Genomic DNA, 9,816 nt, shown 5'->3' with positions numbered 1-9,816 from the left:
ATTGCATTGTTGTCTCGAGACAGGACCCCCCATATAAAGTATTATTATTCATTATAATTTCATCAGTGCAATTTCAAACAACTCAGTGACGTCATATTGATGTGTGAATAGTTTCGACATCAATTGCATCATTGTCTCTAGATTAGGCCTCATGGAATAATAACGAAAAGACTCCACTTTGTTAAATTTCAATGCGGAGATTATACAGACGGAAATGAAAGAAAATATAAAAATTTTATTTCAAATCAGAAACATCCTTACAATCCCAACAATGTGATGATAACAATCATGATCAGCATAATCGTTTCACGCAATTATGGGGATACGATGGGTCCCCCGTCACTTTTTACCATACATATTTATGTAACTACATCAGACTCCCGAATGTATCAACCCTGAAGTTCCTTCAAAGGACATATCTGTGCGTAGTTTCTATGATCTCAAGTATCATGCTTGAATTCAGTTTTATGTTCAGCTCCTCAGATTTCGCTCCAGTAATCAATTTGTTTTCATTACTAGGCTATAACATGGTACCCAATGGGTACAAATAATGTCTCGTAACCAGCGAAGTCCAAGAGATTGAATTCGTTGCTCTGTTCAATTATAAGGTCTTAACATAGAGATAAAGTGCTATCTGAGCCATGAAATAGCACTGCTGCAATTTAGACGCGGCTTTTCTGAAGCATCCTTCTCGAGTGTCAAATCAATAATAAACCATGGAAGGGCAGAGGGAGAGAAAGTGGGCTACAATAGCTACATGTTGGCGACACTTAAAGTTTGAAGGACGAAGAATGGCGAAATCCATAATTAAATACTTTATGTTCAAGATGATCGTCAGTGTTGGATTACTTAGATATGGAGCAACACAGAATTGTGTGTATGAAGCTCTCCCTTTCAGAAGGCCTTTGTTCTTCAAAAATTGCTCCCCTAATTAATTAATTTTTTTTCATTTTTTTCTTCATTCTCTCTTTCTTCTTTCTTTCATTATCTCTTTCTTTCTTTTTCTTTTATACATTCTTTTTTCTTTCATTCGTTCTTTTTTCTTTCATCTTTTACTTCTTCCTTTCTTTTTTCAATCTTTTTTTCTTTCATTATTTCGTTTTTTCTTTCAATATTTTTTTCCTTCATTCTTTCTTTTTTTTCTTTCATTATTTCTTTTTTCTTTCATTATTTCTTTTTTCTTTCATTCTTTCCTTATTTTTTGTTTCATTGTTTCTTTTTTTCTTTCATTCTTTCTTTTTTCTTTCATTCTTTACTTCTTCCATTCTTTTTTCATTGTTTCTTTTTTCTTTCATTCTTTCCTTATTTTTTGTTTCATTGTTTCTTTTTTTCTTTCATTATTTCTTTTTTTCTTTCATTATTTATTTTTTCTTTCATTCTGTCTTTTTTCTTTCATTTTTTACTTCTTCCTTCCTTTTTTCATTCTTTCTTTTTTCCTTTCATTAGGCCTATTTCTTTTTTTCTTTCATTATATCTTTTTTCTTTCATTCTTTACTTCTTCCTTTCTTTTTTCAGCCTTTCTTTTTTTCTTTCATTCTTTTCTTTTTTTTCTTTCATTCTTTCTTTTTTCTTCCATTATTTCTTTTTACTTTCATTAAATCTTTTTTCTTTCATTCTTTCTGCTTTCTTTCATATTTTACTTCTACTTTCTTTTTTCTTTCATTCTTTTCTTCTTTTTTCTTTCATTCTTTCTTTTTCCTTTCATTATATCTTTTTTCTTTCATTCTTTCTTTTTTCTTTCATTATATCTTTTTTCTTTCATTCTTTCTTCTTCCTTTCATATTTTACTTCTACTTTAATTTTTTCTTTCATTCTTTTCTTCTTTATTTCTTTCATTCTTTCTTTTTTCATTCTTTCTTTTTTCTTTCATTCTTTCTTTCATTATTTTTTTCTTACATTGTTTCTTTTTTTATTCTTTCTCTTTTATTCCATTTTTTACTTCTTTCCTTCCTTTTTTCATTCTTTCTTTTTTCTTTCATTCTTTCTTTTTTTCTTTCATTGTTTCTTTTTTCTTTTATTATTTCTTTTTTCTTTCATTTTTTACTTCTTCCCTTCCTTTTTCATTCTTTCTTTTTTCTTTCATTCTTTCCTTCTTTATTTCTTTCATTCTTTCCTTCTTTATTTCTTTCATTCTTTCTTTTTTTCTTTCATTATTTCTTTTTTTTCATTCTTTCTCTTTTCTTTCATTTTTTATTTCTTCCTTTCTTCTTTCATTCCTTCTTTATTTCTTTCATTTTTTCTTTCTTTCTTCCATTCTTCCTTCTTTATTTTTTCCTTTATTTCTTTTTCTTTCATTCTTCCTTTTTTCTTTTATTGTTTCCTTCTTTTCCCTTTCATTCTTTTTTTTTTCTTTTATTCTTTCTTTTTTTCTTTTATTATTTTTTTCTTTCATTCTTTCTTTTTTTCTTTCATTCTTACTTTTGCTTTCATTCTTACTTTTTCTTTCATTCTTTCCTAATTTCTTTCTTTCTTTTCTTTCTTTCTTTCTTTCTTTCTTTCTTTCTTCCCTTTTTAAATTTTTATCCTTCTTTCTTTTTCTTTTTCTTTTATTCTTTCTTTCATTCTTTCTTTACTTTGTTTCTTCTTTATTTGTTTCTTTCTTCCTTTCGTAAATAATAATAATAATGATAATGATAATAATAATAATAATAATAATAATAATAATAATAATAATAATAATAATGTTTATTATTCTTTTAGAACATCAAATGTATGTATGTTTGTTTGGATGTGGGCTGGTAAAATTCGTATTGAATTTAGAGCGAAATGCCTCTCAAGCATTCGTAGTCTTTTGAGATTCTGTTGACTCGCATGCCCACATTTGCGAAGAGAATAGTGCAGAATCACTTATTTACTTGTCTACCAAATAATCGCTGAATCTACTGACTTCAGTAGGTTGGCAAGACGTGAAAACCTCTACAAACCAAGCGTCGACTTCCGTTGGATCAAGGTAGACAAATCAAAAAATTGAACGCAGCCAACTACCACACTCGGATTATATATCTGGTCTTATAGAATGTCGATAGCCCTAGTTCTTTAATTTGTCGAAACCAAGCTTGACAAAGATGAAATCGACACCCATTAATAGCTGCCAATGGCCATATAATTGAATTGAAACTGTCCTCCTTCACCTTTGTAATTAACATTCAAGAATTGCATACAAGGATAGTACCAACGTAAATTTAATAAAGTCCTAACACAACGTGCCAACAGTTTCGCACTCTAGGCCTGTGGAATGGGGGAATGTAGGCACACTCTGCATTTGTGATCTTCTCGTAGATTCGTTTCTACTGTTGTTTGTGCTCCACTAGAATGACATCGATGTAAGCGCAGATAGTGATTTCTGACCATTGTGCTCAACACGTATCAACCCCCTGAGTCTAGTGTGTCGCTGGACTTAAGAAGGCTTAAAAACGTGATTGACTACACCTAGGATCTTGGGGAATTTTGAAATTTTAATCTTCATATCTTCTTCGTCAGCAAATGAGAGATTGTAGCCTAAGAATGCAACATTTTATGACTAGGCTTCGTATTCCAGCTACCTAAAGACTGAAGTTAAAGACACATTGGGTATATAGTACGCCGAACACAGGTAATGCAACGGATAAGGATATAAACAAACAGGTCGTCGCTGCGTGTTCGTGGAGTACAGTCAACTCCCGAAATTCTGAAGCTGTACTAGTAAACACATGCTTGAGCCGTGATATTCATTTTCGTCGTGATCTTTGCAGTGAATAATAACGTCCATTTGTAAGTTACGGAACTTGAACATATGCGGATGTCACTTGAAATGATTTTATATTGCTAGAAATTCTTTCAATAGCATATGACATTATTGGTACATGATGTAGTACAAGAGATTTCTATTGTCAGATATTTTTTTCGTGTTTCATTAGGATATTGCACTTATCGCTCATCATTGAACACTCACTAATTGTCTATGTACTTTTCTAGAAAATCTCTAAAATGTAGATTATGAACTTATTAATTGGGATGTTGGCACTGAACTTCATGGCAGGCTACATAAATCCATGCTAAACGTCGAGTTAATATCTTCATAATTTTCAGATTTTGATGGTACTGGTTCTTTTGGATTACGTTCAACACACTTTCTGTGCCTTTTGGTATTGCCGTGTCTTTCAATGCACTGTTTTTGTAACTTTTACGTTCATTTTACACAAATTATATGTAATGCCTATATTGACAGTGAAAACGTTAGTTCAAATATCCTCAACTATGCTCTGCAATATTACACGCTTGAGCGTCTTACCTAAGGATTTTACCTCTGCAATGAACCTTCAATCAGCCACAAAGATGTAGTTATTTAAATAACACGACTAGTAAGAGCAGTGATCGATAAGACTACTCACTATGACTGCGTCCCTGTTTTGACTTTCTACAGGAAGAGGGCAGAGGATGCGCATAACTACTGGGTGTTCATTTCAAAGTGTGTCATGACGTCACTGTTGTGAGTCAGCGATTTGAAGCGAGTTTCAGCTTTTATGTCAGAGAAGTTGCCTATTAATCAAGGCGTTCAATCTGAACTTGAGAACGTGTACGGTATAACTTGAATGTCGTAGCAACAGATGGCGGTCTGTAAAGTCTGTGTGCTACCATAACCTCTTTCGAACTGTGTTTTGCGCGGGCAAGTCGTACGCAGGGTATTTGTTATCATCGGTTGCGTACGGCAACATTCCACAACACAAATCAAAATGCTCCGTGTCCATGTTGACCGTCGAAGTTAATGTCAACAAATACGTAAGTAATCGTCTTAACCCTCTCCCCATATCCCGACAGTAAGAAAAAAAAACTCACTTCAGTACGTGTTTCCAAACAGTTCACATTCCTGCCACTACAGGCGTTACCGTACGTATCGGTAAGTAATCTTCAGAATGAACGCCGTACTTGCTAGGCAACTTCTCTCGCATTTAGGTAATACGCCTCTGCGGAAGTGTAGGAAGATTGAATTCTCTAGGCTCATCGGCTAGCCACATGACGACATACAGCGAGCCATGACACATTTTGAACTGAACACCCAGTATTTTGTATACGAACGTACCTGTACCTGCGCTGTGACGTCACATATACTTCGAATCACACAACCTCATTCCAGTTTATAGGTAGCTGGAATACGGAGCCTATTTATGACAAAGTACGTCGTCATATTGTCTGATGCAGTTAACATTGTTCTTGATCTAAGGATACTTGCTTCATCGTTAGGTAAGGTCAGGATAGGGCTTTAGTTATTGCTTGGTGGCATTATTCTCATTGCATGTCTGCGTTATTACGTAAGAACGTGAATACATGCGGGTCAGAGTTCGTGCCACTCTTCCTGCAAACATCGTACGTACTATGTTTCGTGCACGAGTGACATTTGACGTGTAAATCTGTGCCATGATCAATAATAATGTTCCATAAATGCCGGAGCAGCAAAACGACCTCGTCCTGGGCCCATAATGACCCGCGGGCCGTTCCCCCCCCCCATTCCTACTTTAATTTAGACGGGCTGCAACAGTTTAAAAACTGAATGAGGTACAACAACATGTTACATATCGGTTTTTGATAAATTAATGTTGTTTTTTTGTAACTGTTATTGGATTATCATTGACACAAGGAAAAACGATCAATAACACAATGAAAAGTAACTTTATATTCAGCGAAGCAGACGGGCGAGGCTTTGTTGTCTGTTGGAGAGACTTAATTTCGGAAGAAGACAGCTTTATCCATGTCGCGAGGATGTCGTAAATGTAATTTTAATGTTACAGCCGACGTGAGTGAAGAAGGAATTGAAGCACTGAGCTGGTTCTGTGAAGGGAAAGAAGGAAAGAACGTACCGTACGAGCTATTCCATCTCAAATCGACCGAAATATAGAGAAAATTGACCTTACAATTTCTAAATATAATAAAACTTTTTTTTTTGCCCGTAGAGAAGTGCGATACAATGCTTTGTGCAAAGTTTGAGGCATCAGAACTTCATAGTGTTTAAATTAAAAATATTTAAATTTATCGTATTTTCATAAAATTAGCAACTTTAAACTGTTGTAGCTCCGAAACCTTTTCACCTAATGATCAAAATCATGGTTTATTTTGATACTGAGAAATTAAAGTTTATATTGACATATAAACAGATTTTCTTACTTTTTATGGAAATGGAGAAATTTAGATTTTTCCTCATTAAGACGCCTTTGCCAAGGAAAAAATATTTTAAAAATATATAGTTAGATTCCGCATTGAAAGTACAAATCAACACATATTTTTTACTGATGGTACGTTGATAAGAAAGTATTGAAAATATCAAATAAAGAAAATAAATAGTACGCGCATGAACTGACCAGCTGACTGTGAGGCTGGAGCTAGCCTAGGCAAGCAAGGCCAGAAGACATAAACATGTGATGTGTCGTCTAGCAGCGCATGGCTGTGCTAGCTTTATCACAGGTTTTCATAAACACTGGAGTAAAATGACGCCCAACGCTCGCTTATCTTCAGCTCTCGGCCAGTGCATGCGGTACTGGGCCGTTGAAATCTAGGCGTGTGAAAATAATTTATTTAATACCCTCGAAACTTATTGCCGTACCACTAAGCAAACAATGCCGAATTCCTCTTAATAATGCAAGGTTTTTTCTCATTTTTTTACATTTTTACAAATGAGCAAAAAGCCTAAAAGTAAGTAAAATCAGATTTATCTGTACAATAAAAATAAGTATTACTTCTTAACATAACCTACCAAATGTCAGCTTCAAAGTAAGCTCCCGTTCAACGTTCTGCAGTAAATGGTTCCAGAGTTCTGAGCGCTGAAAGAGGCTTGTTTTTATAAAATACGCTAAATTTGTCGCTCAATAATACGAAAACCGTTCGACTTTCGATAGAATATTTTTTAAATGCACTCTCCTCAGCACTTTGTATAAGTAGGGAAAAAATTAGAGTATAAAAAAATGCGAGATTTTTTACTGATCGATTTCATATGGAATAGCCCGTACGAACTTATCGTTAGGCGAAGAACGGGGGCTAGAAAACAAAAAAAATATCATGAAATTGATCTAGCTTAATTCACTCAATGTGTAACATAAAAATTGACGCTACTTGTCCAGACTTTAGCATCTTTGTCTATCCTGAGCTGTTGATATTCTGTCGTGCTTCATTTTCGGCTTTCCTCTTCAGAATTTTCTAATGTTCCTTCTCTCATCGGAGTGAGACAAGTGGGCAACAGGCTTAGAGCTCACATAGATACTTTATCTTACAAGCAAACATTCTCATGGGGCAGATAAAAGAGTTAATTTTTTTCTTCCAACATATTAATATTGTCAAAAAAATTAGTGCTTATACAAATTTTGGCCACTCGAGCGAAATTACGAGATCTCCCCAGAAAGTATAAGTTTCTGTGGGGCCGTTTAGAGAAAGAAAACACAATTTCATGGAAATATTTATTAGAACAGATAATGAATTGTTGAGCTACTTTTCCATAAATTACCCATCACAACTGGGACATCTATCATATTGTGGAGTCAACAGAGAGGTACAGACGGCTGTCACACACTGGTTACGATCCCAGGTGGCAGACTTCTATGACACAAGGATATAAAAGTTGATGTCACGGTACGACAAATGCCTCAATTCCGGAGGAGAATATGTTAAAAATTACTTCAACAATACAAGTATCTGATCCAATAAATGTTTTCATGAAATTACGTATTCTTTCTGTAAACGGCGCCAGGGTAGGCCTACTTACTTTCTGGACAGCCCTCGTAATTGCTCTCGAGTGGCCAAAACTTATATACTCACTTGTTTTGACATTATTAATAAAAATTACCTTTTTTATCTGCTCCCATGAGACTGTTTCCTTTGCTAAGAAAGCTTTTTCCCGTACTTTTTAAAAGTTTCTTCCCTCACTTCTCTATTCATTCATTGGATTTATTGGACAAATCTAAATCTCCCTACATTATTTTCTCTGAAAGTGCTTTATTTCAGTGTTATGTAGCAAAGAAACAGTAAGAAACTCAACACAAACTTAAAGTAATTTCTCTCAAGAAGTTTACAAATACTACAATATACTACATAAAAGTGTTCGAAGTGATTTGCCTGATTTCGTCGCCTAAGTGATTTTCTGACGTCACCCGTTCATCTCACTCTGAAAACTTTCACAGACACGTTCATCTCGTTACTACACTTCTGCTATGTCCGGAATGTTACTGGCGTACACTAGTGACTTCAGACGATCGCAAAAGTACAAGTCCGGTGATGTGGCTGGCCAACCAACTGGTCCTTCACGACCTATCCATTTCACTGCGACATAACTTCGAAATAAAGAACTTATTCTTATGTTACCTTAGAGACATGTAATATTTACACTTACTTATGAATAATAATAATAATAATAATAATAATAATAATAATAATGATGATGATTTATTTAACCTGGCAGAGTTAAGGCCATACGGCCTTCTCTAACACTCAACCAGGAGTAAAACTGCGTTACAAAAAACAGTATAAATTTACAAAGTACACTACAATTTTACACACAAAACTGAATAAGATAATAATAATAAAATGTAAACAACAAGTAAGTAGAATTCAGACATAATATATAACATACAGAAAGAAAGAAAAAAGCATAATAAAATGTGAACAGCAGGTCAAAATAAATGAGGCATACAAATGAATCACTCTGCAAATGGCGAATGACATTATACATAAGGATCACTCTGCCCGTATATACACGTATTTAAGTCAAAAAAGTTCCTAAGTATGATTCTGATGCTTAACTACCAGATTTTGAACTGCAATAGTCCAGATACATCCTATCAAATAATTAGGTAGAGAATGGCTCGGACGGACCGTGTGGAAAATCACATGAATGAATGAATGAATGAATGAATGAATGAATGAATTACGAGTAATGAGTGTCTGAGAGTGAGTGAAAGTGAGTGAGAGTGAGTGATACAGTGAGTGACTGAATGAATGAGTGGCTGACAGAGTGAATGAATGAGTGTGTTAGTCAGTGACTGAATGAGTGATTGAGTGAACGAATGAACTAATGAGTAAATGAGTGTGTGAGTCAGTGACTGAATGGGTGAATGAATGAGTGTGTGAGTGATTGAGTCAATGAATGAATTAATGAATGCATGAGTGAATTTGTGAGTCAGTGATTGAATGAGTGATTGAGTGAGTGAATGAATGTATGAGTGAATGAATGTGCGAGTCAGTGACTGAATGAGTCAGTGAGTGAGTGAATGAATGAATGAATGTGCGTGTCAGTGACTGAATGAGTGATTGAATGAATGAATGAATGAATGAATGAATGAATGAATGAATGAATGAATGAATGAATGTGCGTGTCAGTGACTGAATGAGCGATTGAATGAATGAATGAATGTGCGTGTCAGTGACTGAATGAGTGAGTGAATGAATGAATGAATGTGCGTGTCAGTGACTGAATGAGTGAATGAATGAATAAAAGAATGAATGTGTGTGTCAGTGACTGAATGAGTGAGTGAATGAATGAATGAATGAATGAATGAATGAATGTGCGTGTCAGTGACTGAATGAGCGATTGAATGAATGAATGAATGTGCGTGTCAGTGACTGAGTGAGTGAATGAATGAATGAATGAATGAATGCATGAATGAATGAATGAATGAATGAATGAATGAATGTGCGTGTCAGTGACTGAATGAGCGATTGAATGAATGAGTGATTGATTGAATGAATTAATTAATTACGAGTAATGAGTGTCTGAGAGTGAGTGAAAGTGAGTGACTGAATGAATGGATAAATGAATGGATGAATGTGCGAGTTAGTGACTGAATGAATGGATAAATG

The 9,816-nt window shown here is 34.5% G+C and overlaps 1 protein-coding gene across 3 annotated transcripts in view; it reads left to right on the top strand.

The window, feature by feature from the left end:
* LOC138704605 (aminopeptidase N-like) overlaps positions 1–9,816 on the top strand; it is a 962,131-nt gene that overhangs the window by 35,326 nt on the left and 916,989 nt on the right. The gene's annotated exons all lie outside the window — the stretch shown is intronic.

Source organism: Periplaneta americana, chromosome 8, assembly GCF_040183065.1.
Source record: "Periplaneta americana isolate PAMFEO1 chromosome 8, P.americana_PAMFEO1_priV1, whole genome shotgun sequence".
NCBI classification, from domain to species: Eukaryota; Metazoa; Arthropoda; class Insecta; order Blattodea; family Blattidae; genus Periplaneta; species Periplaneta americana.
Note: the sequence above shows the minus strand (reverse complement) of the source record. Positions and strands in the feature narration are given on the sequence as shown.